Below are 16,746 nucleotides of genomic sequence, written 5' to 3'. Positions count from 1 at the left end.
TGGTTTGTGAAGGAGAAAGCCCCAGCTGGGCTTTGGGGGTCCTCTGAGATGGCTGCTCTGTGAAGATGCCAAATCCTGGGGGAGCAGTGCCATGAACGTGCTCCTTGGCACACTGTAGGCTGTGCTTTGTTACTCATGCTGGGCTCCCTGCCGCTCCAAATCTTCAAGGAAAGGCTTGGTATTTACTCTCTGACAATTTATTTACCAGAGGACAGTTCTTAAGATATTGTGGTTTTTGTTCAAAATATTGTTTATACATGAAATAGCACTGAGGCTCGGTTGGGTCCTGAGCTGACCTCTGCCCAGCCTGCAGATCCTTTGGTTTCTCATTTGATGTGTGTCCCAGTGTAAGACACACTGCTGCCCCTCTCCCATCCACACAAAGCTGCCTTCCCAGTACACATACCTAATTTGTAGCTAATACTCTCATTGTGACTACTTTAATAACTGTACAGATTTTTTTTTTTTTCCAAATGAGATACACATGTGGCTCCCAAGCCAGCATTTTTCTGTTTCAAATTAAGCATAGGGTTTTTTCTCAAGAATGCCACATCATACATAATTTTCTATAATCTTTTCTATTGATTTCATTCTTGTTCTTCATCAAAATAGTGCTGGAGCAATTGAGGAGCAGATTGTGACCTACCTTGCAGAGAAGAAAAGGAATCTACTTACACTATTATATTGACCTTCTGCTTTGTGAGTAATAGCCCTGGGTCAGAGGAATGGTATTATTGAAGAATGATGTTCCCAAGGGTGGGAGTCCTGGCTGTTTTCTCCCCTGCTAAGGCTCCTAGAAAGTATTTCTCACCTGTGGGACACAGAGCTTGTAGGTGGTGCCATTTCCTTCCAGGACAGGCTGGAAATTCACAAAATGCCTGTGACATTCTTGCAAGACCACAAGCAATGAGCACAAAAAGGACAAGCCTGAATCTCCAGCGGGAACAAAGCTACAACTCAACCAGCTGGAGTTGAAAAAGGTCACTGGCTCAGCTCTAGAAAGACTTGTATGTTTTGATGTTTGTGGAATATCCTCAGATTTCTTACCAGGACACACTGCTGGGACAAGATCATGCCAGAGCAAGTTTATGATGCTGAGGCATCTCCCGGGTTTGACTGCAGCAGAAATACCTTGTGGTTTCTCTACATCTGTGTGAAATTAGTAAGTCTTGGAACACATGAAAATTAGTAATAAAAATAAAAAGCTTTCCTTCCACCCCCCGTCACCTCCTCCCACTGACACAATTTAAAGATTTAGGATCAGTTTGTATCACGGCCAGAGATTGAAGTTACGATTGTAATGTTTCCACTTAGGACAAGGAAATTGAAGTAGAGCAATTAATCAATAACAATATGGGAAAGTAAAGACTGAGATAGTCACTTAGAGCTTGCATGCTTAGCTGCATAAGGGGAATTTTAGACAACTTCTGTCTTTTACTGCTCTTTTAAGTTTTATATTACCAACTTTCAAGTACAGAGAGAAGTCATGCTTTGTGCTGCCCTACTTCACCCAACATTATAATACCATTCATTTGCAGGGAGCGGATATTTAATTATGAATAATCCCAAAGTGTTTCACTGAGTGTTGTACAAACTGTGCACTCAGGCCCATTTCATACAGTCGTGAAATGCCATCATCCCTCAGGTGAAACAAAGCAACTCTTCAGCAGCACAAAGCAAAGCTGCACAGCAATTTGGGGAAGGAAGTGAGCAATAATGGATTCATTTGAAACTGCAGGGGGATTTTAACTATGCAGAATGCAATTACCAGAACTGGAGTTTATCCAGGACACTGGGGTTAAGACCCTATCTATTACAAAAGATGCCACAGAACTTCCAGCATCCTTCCCCTCATTTCCTATGTGTTACTCACTGGGCTTCTAAGTACACACTGAGGGAGGCCAGTTTGGATTACCAAAAATGATGGGACCTCAGGGCAAGGTGCAGAGGAAAAACTTGTATTTCTTACTGACCAGAGCTCTTCCTTTGCACATAATGCAGAGGGCTTTGTACTGGAGAGAGAGATGAAGAGCTTTTGGGTGTGTGACTCTGTCCAGAGCCCCCTAACCAGAACAGGCATTGATCTGTGGTGTGAGCTATGGGCTGAAGGAGCAGGGTGGCTTTGCAGCCTAATTTTGGTCATTAGTACCTTAAGGCTAAAATGGACCATTTCCTGACCAAGTTTACATAAGTTAGGCTGAATTCATTTAAATATCTAAGTACTTCTTAATTGGGACTGGAAATCCCGTATTTCCATGGGGGCAATAAAACAAGGGCAGTGTTTCTAACATCCTGGTGAGGAGCACAGAGCACCACAGCACAGAAGAAAGACTTAAACCTCTCTTAAAGCTCTCCTGACCTGTTTTGGTTTTGGAGAGTTGCCTGACCCACTGAGCCCAGCTCCCTTTGCACCCTCTGCCACCCCTCCACTGTAAACACACAATCCCTTGAAAAAATCACACCACATCTTTCCCTTGGAGCATTTGCAGAATAAAATGAGCTGCCACAAGCTGGTTTATAATAGAGGAGCAGAGAGGAGCAGAGCAGTAAAGCCCAGCCCTGGCAGGGGTTGAGGGGCAGAGATGTGGCTGGTCCAGGGTCCCAGGGCTGTCCCTGCCTCCCCTCTCACCACAGGCACATCAGGTTTGCATGGGAGGAGGAGGGAAAATATTTGTTCAAATATGTATATATGTATTTTTAACTCCCACAAAAATACCAGTCATGAAACTCCAGAAGCAGCATTTTTTTTATATTGGCATGAAAGCTAGAGTGTATCTGGAAAGCTTTCAGCTGGTTTGTGAGGCACAAAAGTCAGTGTTAAACACTCCTATTTCTGGACATTTAACTGATTACATTAAAAGTCAATAAAGCCTGTCTCTTTTTGTCTAGAGATGCAGGTATTAGATGTGCTCAGTGCTGGAAACACCTGTCTTACCTCCCTTCCATTTACTGCTGAGAGTGTTTTGGTCTTAAGTAAGTGTATGCAGTTCAACACCCACAACAATTGTTATTCTCACGTGGCTGTTGAAAACAGATAAGTAAATAAAACTAGTAATCATCCCAGAAAATGCCTAACAGAATCCTCTTGCCCACTCACAGGTGCTGGTGGAAAAATTACCAATTACCAGTGAAGCCCCTATAAATAATGCTTCAGTCTTGTAACTGCAAATCTTTCTAATAGAATCTGGCTTTTTCATGCCTTGCATCATAAATCAGTGCCCCCAATGAGTGGGCTCTGAATGGCTGGACAAAAATAATTAATCAAGATTAAATCAAAAGCAGCATGATGCATGCAAAGGCAGTCTTAGTCAGGATGCATTCCTAGGAACAAAATCTCTCAGAAATGGCCTATAAATCTGGAGCATGGCTGAGCTGAATTTGAGGAAATGTGACTGGTATGGATTTCCAGGCTTTATGCTGCATAGATATTGCATATTATTAAGCTTTTCTGCTGCAGCAACAGCATCAGGTTTCAGGCCATGTGTACCACCAAACACAGCAGATGACCATGGTGGGCTGAAGAACCTCTCTCACACCCCTCCAGAATCACACAATCACAGAAAGAGAGAATATGCTGAGTGGGAAGGGACCCATCAGGATCCTTGAGTGCAGCTCCTGGCCTGCAGCAATGTCTGACTGACAGAAATACAGGAGTGCCACAAACAACAGAGAAACCTGGTGAGATCACACATTACTGATGGCTTTACTGAGTAGATGAAGGACATGCAAAATCTAAAAAAATAAACCTTGCTGGGATAATTTTACATCATTATCTGATGCTCTCACTGATGTCTGAGCTTGGTCTTGTGTATATTCTCAGGCAGATTGGAAGTGACAGTGTTCTGACAACCACAGTGCTGACATCTGGCCCAATCATTCAGGCCTTATCCAGTTTTTCTCTTGTATTTATTGACCATTAATGAATCAGGACTTATTCCTCAGAGAGACTGAGCTAAAGCTGCATCTCTGATAAAGCCAGGAGTAATACTCAGAAATACAAGAATACCATCAGGAAAATTAAACAGGCATCAGAGCCAGTCTAAATACCTAATACAAAATAATGCCCTATTTCAAATTCATCCCTAATAGCCTCTCTTGAACCAGTTTAATATATTTTTAACATGTAGCATTCCTATCTGGAATATTTTCTTTCTTATTTCTCCAACTCTTCTCTCTAGGGGAGCAAAGATTTGCAAAATATTAAGTTAAAAGCCAATAGAGGATATACTACATGGAAATTTTGTAAAAGAGACACATCCCCTGAGTGTGAAGGGGAACCAAGCTGAGAGTAGCTTTACAAAGGCACCAAAAGACAGACAATACCTACAAGTTCTGCTTGATATCAGCAGTGCCTGGCAGGAAATGTGAAGGCACTGAATAGTTAATAGACCCATCACTATGGTACATAAAGCAGACAGTGCCAGGGCAATATAAAATGTCCCCAGAAGAATGATAAGGTGGTTGCTGAGAAGTGATTATGATTTATAAGCTGATAGAAAAGGCAGGGCTGGTGCTAAATGCCCCACCATGGCTGAATCCCTTTTAATGTAGTGGCTGTACACCCATAGTCAGTAACAGGGAAAGCCTTGTTATCCATAATTCCCATCTCCCAGCATAGATAAAAGTTTCTGTTTGGGATAATTTTTAACTTTTAAATATTGAATAATACACATTTTCTCAGAACTCTGCCTTTCAGCAAGAGAACAATGACTTCAATTTTTTTAATAGCCTTCATCATTCAGCAATCATGCTAAGATTTATAGTAACAGCCATATTTTATTCTTTTTATAGCAGGTTGTAGAGGAAATGCTTTTTGGTTTCTGTGAAGTGAAGGTCACTCTGACCACCACTTGTTCTAGGGCAACTTCTGTGCAACTGGTTCTATAGTCCAAGTTTAGAAAACATCATTACTGAAGAAAGGGGAAAAACAGCCCTAAAAATTCAGTGCACAAAAAAAAACTCTGCAGTGCCCAAACAAAATCGATAGCAGAGTATGAAAAACAGCATAGGAAGTAAAATAGCTGATCTGCTGACTGTTTGAGAAATGCTTCATTCTGATGTGAAGTTTAAGCCAAAAAATTACCGGTTTTGCACCTAAATTTGTGTTCATATTTTAAATGAACTCCAACCTGACCAAAAAGGGCTCATTTCTGGGCCTCATTTTGAGGCAGTTGCTTACACTAAATATCTGTGAAAGCTTTTGGTGTAGTTTTCCTTCCCCCTGTGTATAAAATAATGTAGGTGGGAAATGACCCCAAAGATCATCAAGTCAAAGCATTAACCCAGCATTGCCCAGCCAGCATTGAACCATGTCCCCAGGGGCCACATCTACAAATCTTTAAAATCCCTCCAGGCATGGTGACTCCATCACTTCCCTGGGCATGCAGCTTTTGGGCAGATATTGTGGTTTTTGTCTTAGTTTGTTCTGAAAATGTGTTTTTGCAGCCTGGGTAAACCTGGTCCTCAGCTGAAGATAATTCCTCTCCCAAAGCCTGATAGGAAAAGGGGCCACAGGAGATTCTCCTGAGGGCCCAGTGACCACCTGCTCTCCCCAGCCTGACCAAGAGGTTTTAAACAGAGCAAGAAGGAAAGGAGGTGGATGTAATTCTCTCATAAGGAAGCTGGGGACACGTGTGGCACTGCCAGCATCATCTCCTCAGCAGGATGGTGAGTGCTGGCTGCTGCTTGTGCTGCCCCTCCTTTGTACCTGGTCAGCTTGAATTGTGTGGGGTTTGGTCTGGGATTAAACTAGGGAAGGTTGTGGCTGTTGGCTGAGTTGTGTTCCAAAAACCATGCTTTCCTTGATGGACTATGGCTTGTCTATCCTGCTGCTAACTAGCATTGTTATAATCGGTATTATTTTTATGATTACACTGCTGGATCATAGGCAATATAAAAGGAACTTTGTAGACGTGTAAGAATAGAAATGATCCTTAAAATATGTTGGGGTGAAACAAGGATTGGAAGAGGATAGCAATTGTCTCTATCTGCTAGAGATTCCCCACCCAGAGTTAGAATCCTGCTTTTTTAAAAAAATACAGACTCTCTGCTATCCAAAACACTTCAGAGTTATTTCATCTCTTGTTTAAATCTTGACTAATAATTTAATCTTTCACTTCCTCCTATTGTTCGCCCTGGCATGTATCCCATCTATTATAAGCCCCAGATATCAGAAAGTAATTTTTTAGGGAGAGGAAAGTAAGAGTCAGCTGGTTTGAAGTAAGGTTTTTATAGCAGCACAAGTTCTGGAAGCATTGTGCAGAGACTGGTATTAAAGAAATAGCTCCATGGGAGGAAACTGGAGTGAGGAGACAAAGCTTTCTGTAAGAGCTGTACTACTACCAAAGCAAGGGTAACTGCTCCTGTGTAGACCCCAATACAAAATGGTGTTTGCAGACACTGAGGAGAGAGATGAAGTTTTCACAGGCATGAAGTTGCCACTAGATAAACACTCATGGGAGCTGGCCTTTTCTGAAAATCTTCATCTAATTATTTTACTGAAGCAGTTGCCTGCAAAGCAGCCTTTTAAGAAAATTAAAATGTCTGTAAATACGGCTTTTGCCTCCGTGTCTGCACACATGGAGACACAAACTGCAGAGTCCATCAGCTGGCCTGGAGTACGTGTCTCACATCAGGGACTGCTCAGAGCATCTCTGCTGCTGTGCTGCTTCCACACCTTCCTTCTTCCCACTGAGAGCCTGCTTTAAGGCTTTGTGTTCCTTTTGTCTTGTGAAGGTGAGTCAGATTCCTAAAATATCAGCAAAGCCTGGGCTAGAAGTCCTGTCTGAGAGTGCTGGGTGTAGCCTTGCAGCTCTGCTGAAGAACCCACCTGCATCCCTTTTCCTCCTGCACATGTACCAGAATGCACAAAGGTGTGTGACTGTTCTTTGCCATTTAGGCAGGGCAGGTTTATGGGGCTTTCTAGACCACACATAAAACTATTCTCCTGTCTTAATCCATAGAGGAAGTGGGTGGAGGAACAGAAGGTGCAAATATTGAAGTTTTGTTTGCACTGGTGGTCCTCATTCAGCTAAGAAACAATACATACGGCAAATGGGGATTGGATAGTGCATCACAAAATTGTTCAAGGAGTCCCAAATCATAGGAGGACTCTACAGCTTGGGTCAGGAGCAGGATATCTGGTTGCTGTCCTGGAATAGCAGATACATCTCATTCACTGTGAGTTTTCTTTCCTTGCCACGAGATGTAAGGGATACCTTATAATCTATAATGCTCATTGCTGGTTATGCTTTGATGTGCAGAACTCAAGGTTAATATTCCTCTAAATCAGTTTTTCACTAAACTCTTCATCTCCCCTGCCTCAGGTTTCTGACCCAGAAGGAAGGACTGATGCTTTGCAGGCATCTCCTGCTCTCCTGCTGCTGTAGGTTTGGACATTATAAGAGTAATTCTGTCAGTCTCAGGGAGCCTAATGTTGTTTTTAAGGATATCTGTCACAGGCCACACCAAAGGCAGCCCTGGCAGGGGCTGAAGGCCAAGCAATTTCAGTTTGCTTTTTCTGAAGACTTTTAGTGGAAAGGCTGTAGGAGAGCTGCTAGGTTTAGAAAGGGAATAAGGACAATAAGAATAAGTGGCTCTACCAATTCAGTCCAAGATCCAGCTCATCTGAATGTGGGATATCAATACCAGAGGTAAAGATGAAGGCACCAGAAAAAGATGGAAGGTGCCTCAGGAAGAGTAAGGAAATAAACAACACATGATGTGTGTTTGCCAGTAGCTACTCCACAACACAAATCTTTCTCTCATCTCTCCAAAATGCTGACAATGAATTGAACATTGTTTAAATGTATATTTTCATACAGAGCTAGCAAGGGGATAAATGTTCTCTTCTCCCTGGAGGATTATTAGAGCTAATAACAAAGGAAGTGTGACAACTCTGTTCTGCACCAGTTTTCTGAACTTCTGTAAGGGATACAGGAATAAGTTTTCTTGTGACACATGCTGTGGCAACTTGCAGATTGATGGTTAATTGTTCTAATACATTTTGTGTTATTAATGACCTCTATTTCCAGCAGCTCCCTAGGACTTGCACTCACTGCACTGTTCAGGTGTGATCCAAAATCTCTTGAATCCTCCAGCACTTCCAATGACTTCGGTGTGCTTAAGATTAGTGTGCCAGGACACTGATCTGGCCCTACAGATGGCAGTTTTTAAATACCATACTATTCTGGATTAATTATTGTTTACCTGTAGCTGTGTTTTGGATTTGAGGAACAGTTATGATAACCAGGTTCTCACTCTTTATTAAAAGGCAGCACTTCATAAATACTGAGCTGTGCTCTTTATACAACAGTGCTGGTTTCCTATAAACCTAGAACTGAAATTATGTGGCTGCTGTCTAAAGAGTGTAACCACTGAACAGCTATTGCTGAGAGGTCACTCCAAAATACATAAATAAGGAAAAGAATTCCATATGGTCCAGAAAAACCAACACTTGCCACATGGTGTTTCTGAAGAGGCAGAAAGTGCTTTTTTTTTTTTTTTTTTTTTTTTGTCAGTTTAAAGACAGAGCAGTGCCTGGTGAGAGGAGCAAGATTTGGTGGATTATCCCCAACTGGGGCTCCCTAAAGATCCTTGGGGTCAGAGAATATATGGATATGCTGATCTGAAGGTTCACTAAATCTGTTTCATGGCTCTAAATGGTAGTGGGAAGAAGTCACTGCTGAACATATAGAGACCCAGAAAGGTGACTACAAGTCAATGTTTTCCCTTAACTCTTCTGTAAACAGTCTGCTATAAAGAAGAGGCTGGTATGAGGCAGCAAAGAGTTAAAAACTGCAACAAAAACTCTAGACAGATTAAACATTAAATTATTCTGACACTCATTAAACAGTTAATTATTTACTAGTGGCACTGGAGAGAGCACACGAATTCTCTAGATTGGAACAAATGCAGTGATGCAGTCCAGGCTATTTTTAAGAGCAGAGCTTTGGACACAGTGTGCTGAATCTGCTGTGTCCCGTCACTATGTGCATCATTTAAAGCTTTTATAAACAGCCATGTTTTTTCAGGAGTCAGATATTAGGCCAGCACTTGGGCAGCATCAGGGATGAACGACATAGCAGTGTCATAAACATTTGCAGAGATCCAAGCAGAGCCTTGAGATGGCCAAATGTTTGGGAAAACAGATTATTTGGGGAGGATGGGTTGTTATGGGACTTGGAAGGCTGCATTGGCTGTGCCAGCAATGTGTAGAAAGCAAATTCTCTCGAGCTTCCAAATTCCCAGAATCCTTCTGAGGCCTGTGCCATTCAAAATAGCAGCAGTTTGCTGCAGAACCCTTTCAGCAAAGGGTGATGTATTTCTTCTGCTCCTTGCATGAACGTACTAATAGCAGAGGATGCTCCTGTGAATATCAGGAGGCAGCTGTATAAGGCAGGATGCCATTTCTTCTCCACCCCATCTGTGTGGAGATGAGGGGAACTTCCAAGTGCATGGAATTCCTCTCTCCTGCAAGGCTGCTGCACTTGAATTGTGCATGCAGGAGTGATGGCATGGAAATCTTGTCAGAGCTGCAGAGGGAGTGATTTTAATGTACACAGTGTTCTAGTGTATGTAGCCCTGCTTTTTAATCAGCTGCACCTCTTGTGTAACAGCAGTGCAGCTCAGATCCCATTTCCTTGGAAACACCTCATTGCCAGCAGCTGCCTGTTGCTTTTCTTGTGTAGAAGGGGGTGTGGGTATTTGGGAAATATGGTGGTGGTTTAGGTTCCCTGATTTTTATCTTAAATGTGAGTTCAGGAACTGACCTACAATACAGTACAAAGATGAGCTGCAATGAACTAGTGCAGCTGATGTGGGACCCTGTATATGTGCTTCAGTGACCTGCTTTTTGGGAATCTGACTGCTGTGGATCCTTGGAGGAGAGGAGGTTTGTCCTGTAGGGAGGAGTATTTTGTGTAAGGATGGGACATAACCACCCCACTGCCTCTGTGCAGGCTGCAAACCCTTTACAGCTGGCATGGGCTTCTGGTTTGTTTGAATGCAGTGGCCAGTGGAGTGGACCTTTATCCCTACTTGAATTAGAGAGACAAATTGGATATGAGTGACATCAGAAAATGTGTTATCTAACTGACCTTCAAGCAATATTGTTTAACAGCAGTGACAAATGCACAGACAATCCTTTGGGAAAAAGCCCTGACTAACGTCAGCGGTAACCGTATTGCCTAAACACAGAGGGGAAATGCAGAGCTGATGTGCAGAGTCTGCTCCCTGTGCTGTGCATCCTTCCAACTGATGCAATTCCCATGCATGTCTTGGCAGCATTAGTTACATCCTACCCCAAGGGAGGTGACCCTGGCTTCACTGAGAAGGGAAAATGTTCCTCCCAGAGCTCACCAGCACAGTTCCAGTTTGACCGTGCACTTTCTAATGATTTACGCGTTTACTTTCCCCGTTCCTGCGTAATGAAAGTTGGCAAACTTCCTTGGAGAGAGCCCATGACTCTGCACTTACTGAGCAGCATCAGACTGCTGAGCAGTGCCTCTCCTTTTCACAGCTCACATGTGACTTATTTCCATGTGCTGGAGCAGAGAGGGATCTCAGGCAGAGAGGCCCAAATGGGCAGGGGGAAGCTGCCATGAAAAACCCATCCTAAACAATTTGTCTGGGATTAAAAAGTCACACTGTGGAGTCAGTGTAGTCATCACTGACAGTAGTTCTTTCTTACCAGTGTTCTTGGAGCCTGTGTCATCACCAGTAAGGGACTGGTTGGTGAAAGTGGGGTTTATAGCTGCTGCCTTACAAAATGCAAAGGTCAAAACTGGGGAGAGAGAGTGAGAGATTGTTGTTGCTATCTCAATCTATTGTGATGATAATGGAGTAAGGAGAAGGAAAAAAATATCTGAGATTTGACTCTGCATTACCACAGCAATCAGAACTTTTTAAAATTTTCTTTGTATTTTTCCCTGATGAAAATTATGGAGAACTTTAAAAGAAAACAACTGAAATATGGTGTAACTAAGACTTCTTTCATGTACTGCCCCCAAATAGAGCATTGCACAGTGTCACAGTGCCATGCCTCTATCTTCTTTCTAATGACTTTTTAAGCCTATGTAGTGTGAAACACCTCTACAGAAAGTCAAAATGAGAATGCTGTGCACCCTGTCATGCTTTTGTTTATACACAAGGAAATAGGAGCTTACACTGAGAGCTTTGATGCTGCCCTCAGTCCTTGAAGCAGGTTTCCCTTCAGCTGACACCTCGTGCTGCTGCTTGATGGATCACATCGGGTCCATTGGCAGAGAAACTTTTGCAAAAATATTTCAGATAATGAGAGGAAAATGGATAATGTGGTAGGCTCTGAGCACCTGGGGAGGCTGGCTTAGTTTTGGGAGCCACCCAAATATTTGCACCTCTTAGGGATTTAATAAATTTGTGTCTTTTCTATGGTGCCAAGGGAGCTGTGGCAGTGTTTCAGACAGGAGGAGTCCTTGGGACTGGAATCTCTGAGGCAGTGGGATCTTCTGGCTGCCCCAAAACAGCTGTGGGTGCAGGGGGCTGGTTCATCATAGGGTGCTGTCACCTCAGTGGACAAGTGCCAAATGACAAAAAGGGTCCTGCAGCCTCCAGCAGAAGGAGTGTGAGGGCAGGAGAGTGATGGAGTAGTGAGGCAGAAAAGGGAAAACACAGAAGGCCCATAGGAAAAGCAAGTGAGGTATTTTCTGTCTGGCTATACACTGTGGTAATTGGCAACAGCCCTTTTGAGATTGAATAAATCCTAGCATTGAGTGTGATAGAGGTTTTGAGGTCTCTCTTGTCTTAAAATAAAACTGTTGATTTTTTTTTTTTTTTAATGAAACCCTCTATTATAAAAACAGACTTTTGCTTGCCCTGCCTCTGGGATAACTGCTGATATACTAAACCTGGGACACAGCAAAGGGCTTCAATTTCATTTAAAAAGTGCTAGATGGGAGATGAACATAACAGAACCCAGCTTTGCTCAAAACCCAGAGCACTCAAAAATGCAGCATGTCTCTCCTTGCCTATCCTGCCTCCTCTCCTCCCTGTTTTGTTATTCATCCACAGCTCTATATTCCCTTCTGATTTCATTTTGCCAAATTTAAAAGCTTTGGCAATGCAAAACTACCAATGATGCACTAGGACTCTAAAATGAATTGTTATTTTTTTGGCTGCTCTGAAAAGACCATAAACTAAACTTGACTCTTTCTCCATATATTAAGCTCAGCTGCTGCTTCCATTTCTGATCTAATCTGCAATAGGTGGTTGTCATATCCTGAATACTTCTCCACCTGGATCTCTCTCTCTGTGGTTTCCATAAAAAGTCAGGCATTCTTACAGGAGAAATGCAATATGCACATAAATCCAGCATACCATTTTTCACAGAAGGCTGAATCTTTTATCATCAGTCCCATGACAAAGCCTGAGTGGTTGCAGCAATGTTCCCTCATCAAGCACCACAAACTTTGCACTTCCTGGAATAAACACCACAGTTAAAATGTGAATATATTTCTGCAGCTGCTGCAGTGTCACTGCAGTGAAGAACAAGCAGTGTTACTGATTCAGCTGAAATGCTTCTTGCAGAGCAAGCATCAAAGCAAGGCTGTTTTATCAGTTTACATACTTTGAGCAGAGAGTTTATTTCTTGTGTAATCCTCCCTGAGGCGCTCCAGTGGCTGAGCAGAACCATTGCAGAAATGTCTGCTTCCTGCTTTGCAAATGTAATTTCTGCTCCCTTCCCTCTGGTTTTGGGCCGACTTCTGAGAGTTCTTTGCATGTGCTGTTGCTGAATCTGAGAGAGATCTGTTTTATGAAGAAAACATGGATTTGGGTTTTTTAAGGATTCCTGGCTTTAGACAAAAATGGCTGATTTGCTTTGAGATCAGCTTCATCTCACTGTGAAAGTGAGCTGAAACAAACAGGCTGGAACAAAAGGTGATTTTTTCCATGTGCAGGGATCACACCAGGACTGGAAGCTGCTGTGTGTTGCTCAGCTGCAGGTCTGCAGCATTGCACTTGAGCCATTTGTTCCTCAGCCCTCTGGCTGTGAGAGCCTTGGTAAAATCATTGAGCTGTGAGCCATAGGTTGTTTTCTGCCAGCCTGAACTGACTTTAGATAACACACTTTAATGCAGCACCATACCCTTGGAGAACCCTGTTTTTGTGCTCTCCTCCTGGTATTAGGATGGACACCTTATAAAGGTTCCTTATGCTTTGAACCAACAGTGAGGACTGTAAAAAGCAGTTTATTAATTGTATTTTTTAATTGATTCCAGCTCAGGGGATATTCTTGTGTGAACTTCACGGGAAGACCTACCAAGAAAAAGACAAAACTCTTTTAGGATATGACTGAAGAGGGCTCGTTGCTTTCCCCCTTCTTGTTCTGGGGTCTATTTTCACCTCTGCTGCTCTTCTTACTCCTACTGTCACCTGTGCTGTTCTCTTCTAAATGAAGCTGCCAGCATCAGCTTTTGTTGTGCTGGTTAAACCCAGGTGGCAATTTTGAGGAGGGAGAACAGGCACAGTAATTCTTTTTTGAGACAGTTTGTTCCTAAGCACAGGAAGTTGTAAAATTTCTGATAACAAGTTAGTTCATTCATAGCTGATGTCAGAAATGACTGCCTTCTGTCAGAGCAATGCCTTAGTTTCAAAGGAGCAGTGAGTAAAGCAGGGAGTTGACTTTTCAGCTCCTGTATTCTGAGAATTACTTTCTAAATGCATTTCCCAACACCACACTAATGGTATATTTACATCTCAAGATGTTAGAAGGTTGGTTAGTCCATAGAACAAAACATCCCAAGACTGAAACTAAATAGCCATGCTACTTTTATGCTTATAGCTGAAATCAGATGAAGTTATGGACGAGTGACAGGACATCTCGTTTCAGCAAAAACTCATTTTGTGTTTTTTTGTTTTTTTTTTTTATTCGGCATAGAAAGACAAAGATTAATTTTGTTGAAGAGTTTCCTATTTCATGTTCTTAACATACTCGTGGAAAAACAAATGATCCTAGGAGGTGGATTTTGGTATTAATTTCATTTTCCTGTCTTTGGTCCTACCCAGTATCTCTGGAACATCAGGACACATGCCATGACTGCAGGGAGGATGGTTCATGGCTGTTTCTGGTCCAGGAATCCAAACAAAATTACAGGACACACTGGAGCACAGATTATTTGCAACAAGGGCACATTGACCCAAACATTGTTTATTGTTACTGCTTCTATTTTTTGTGGGCACTTTTTAGGTGTAACCCTTGGCTATAAAATGCTGCTAGTTCATTCCCCCTCTGGTTTGTGGCTTTTCTTCCTGGGGCTTGCACTGGGGGTGATGATTACATTGACTGAAAGACTGACAAAGGGCAGATGTTGTAAGGAGGAGGTTCTGCAAGTCATTCTCTTGCCAGGGTCCTGTGTCCTCTCTCCACAAGGTATCAGCTAAAGTTTCATGGAAGCAGGAAGCATCTTGTGAAATGCATTCATTCTGGTAATCTTGCTGCCTAAAAGAGCCATGGATAAACTGTAAGTGAAGTGCAACTCCTTGTCACTGTCCCCAACATCTCGACCCCTCTATCTTTCTGCCATTGGTTTTAGATTGATAAGAAATTGTTCTTCAAAGCACATATCCTAAATAAAGGTTTTTCAGCTAGAGAAAAAAAATATTATAGTCTTTCCAACCAGGCTAAGGTTCTTGCTGCTCCAGATTTGCTGTTACAACAGTTCTGTTTTCCACTCTGCCTTTGGGATGATAAATGGCAGTGAAATTGTAATGCTTACTTTAAACTGTACCATGTTGATTTGGTAAACACAATGAATGTAACTGTACCCAGGGCTATACTTGATGGGATACAATCTAGGAATTCAATGTTTAGACACTATGATATGTTGACTTCTTTGTTCTTATCCCTTTTTATTTAAGCAGGACCTTTAGAAGACAATTCTTTAAATAAATATCTGTGGCTCTTTGTGTTACTGAGATAAAAGGCTTAGAGGAGTTCTTCAGTTTAGATGAAGTTGTATTATTCCTGGCTACTCTGAGGGGTGGGAAGCTGGGGGTCTGCTCTAGTTCTCTCCTTGCATTAGAAGTAGAGGCAGCCACTGGGGGACAAGGAAATCTGCTGTCACTCCAGAAAACTCAGAGACTCTGGGTCCTCCTACGAGCTCTTACTGGGTGCCTGAAGTTGGTTTATTCTTCTAAACAGACATATCCAGTTATGTTGCAAGAAGTGAATGGGCTCTTCATCCTTAACAGTCTGCACAGATAAGGACTGTTTGCTACCAGAGAACCTGTTTTTCTGACTAATGAAGTAAAGCCAACTGGATTGGTGATAAGGGCTTGCTTTTCCTAGACTGAATTCATCCCAGGAGAGTGTGACTCAAAGTAGTCAACAGCTCTAACACTGCTGCAGCAGAATAACCCTTCATCTGGGGTGCTTCCTGGCCTGTGAGTACTACAGAGATTTTTTTGGAGCCTCTAGGAATGGCTTTTTAGATGGAGTCATTAGATGTGGTGCAAGTAATTTAATGGCAAAATTTTAGTAGCGTGTGTGCATGTTATACTCTAGTTGAAAAAGGGATACGATCCTTATTATTGCACAGAGAGTTGAAATCCTCCTAAATGTGCCTTGCATATGTTTTTTAAGAGAATTAAATTGCAGGACTGGATTATCCCATAGAGAATATGTCTCTGCTCAGAAAACAAATCGGGGTGTAGAGTTACACATACTGTAGGTCTTGAGTTTGTGCCTCTCGTGACAAGCCTGTTCAGTTATGGGCAGCTTTCTGAGTAAATCTCACTGTGTGCCACCAGAGCCATATGCTTCTGTGGTTACATTTGCTGGGTTGTGCTGACATAAATTTAAGCAGGATTTGTCGGTGTAAAAGGAAAATGTGTTTGTATCTAATCAAATTCCACCTTGTTTTATACTCCTGTTCAGCTCTAGTGATTCCTGCAAAGATATGACTAACATCAGCTTTGGCTTTTCTGTGTAATTTTGCAGGAGGTTTCTGCCATTACTCATTGCAGAATTTCTTTTACTGGTAAAAGTTATTATATTCTTGAAGGGAAAGGCTTCAGTTAGAAGCTGGTTGTGTTTCTGTTGGTTTTATGTTTTCCGTGATGTTCAGAGCAATACAGTTCACAGAATTAACTGTCCCCCTTTAGTGGAATGTGAGTGTGAAGCTGCTGAAAGCAGCTGAAGGACCAGGAGAGTGGGAAATCTGCAGCCTATTGGCTGCACTAACAATGCTGAGAAACATCTGCCCTGCCAGTCTCTCAATTCTGCTGGTTCCACTTCATTATTTAAAGCACAGAGAACACTCAAATCTGGTTTTTTTTCTTCCTCAGAGAGTGGATGCAGTAACATTTTTCCTTGTGATTTGTACAGATAACATAGTGATTCCAAGTGTATTTCATGGTGCAAGAATTGCTTTTTGAGACTTTCAGATAATTAAGTGAAGAACACAAAATTGTCTTGCTATTTCATCAATCAGTGTAAAACTCTGCCAGTGATTAACATCTCCATTAAAAGTACTCTCTTGAACTGCTCAAAAAATTGTTGCAAGTGTGACATATTGGTACATTAAAAAGAAAGAACTGAGCAATGCAATGTAGTGCCACTGTCAGTTTGCAGGTTTGATAGCTACAGTGTAGATCAGGCTAGGGATAGTGCAGGACACCAGAACTACTATTTTTCTGTACAGAAGCATTTAGAAAATAGTGTATTTTTCTGGTTATAACAACTCTTACATTTATAGACGTTGTGCAGTG

At 42.1% G+C, this 16,746-nt stretch overlaps 1 long non-coding RNA gene across 1 annotated transcript in view; it reads left to right on the top strand.

Moving 5' to 3' along the window:
* Positions 1 to 5,622: 5,622 nt before the first annotated feature.
* LOC306807639 overlaps positions 5,623 to 16,746 on the top strand; it is a 57,929-nt gene continuing 46,805 nt past the window's right edge. Inside the window, exon 1 of the long non-coding RNA XR_013775770.1 lies at positions 5,623 to 5,667. This is a non-coding gene — a long non-coding RNA (uncharacterized lncRNA). The remainder of the gene's footprint in view (positions 5,668 to 16,746) is intronic.

This window comes from Erithacus rubecula (genome assembly GCF_903797595.1).
Source record: "Erithacus rubecula genome assembly, chromosome: 13".
Classification (NCBI taxonomy): Eukaryota; Metazoa; Chordata; class Aves; order Passeriformes; family Muscicapidae; genus Erithacus; species Erithacus rubecula.
Note: the sequence above shows the minus strand (reverse complement) of the source record. Positions and strands in the feature narration are given on the sequence as shown.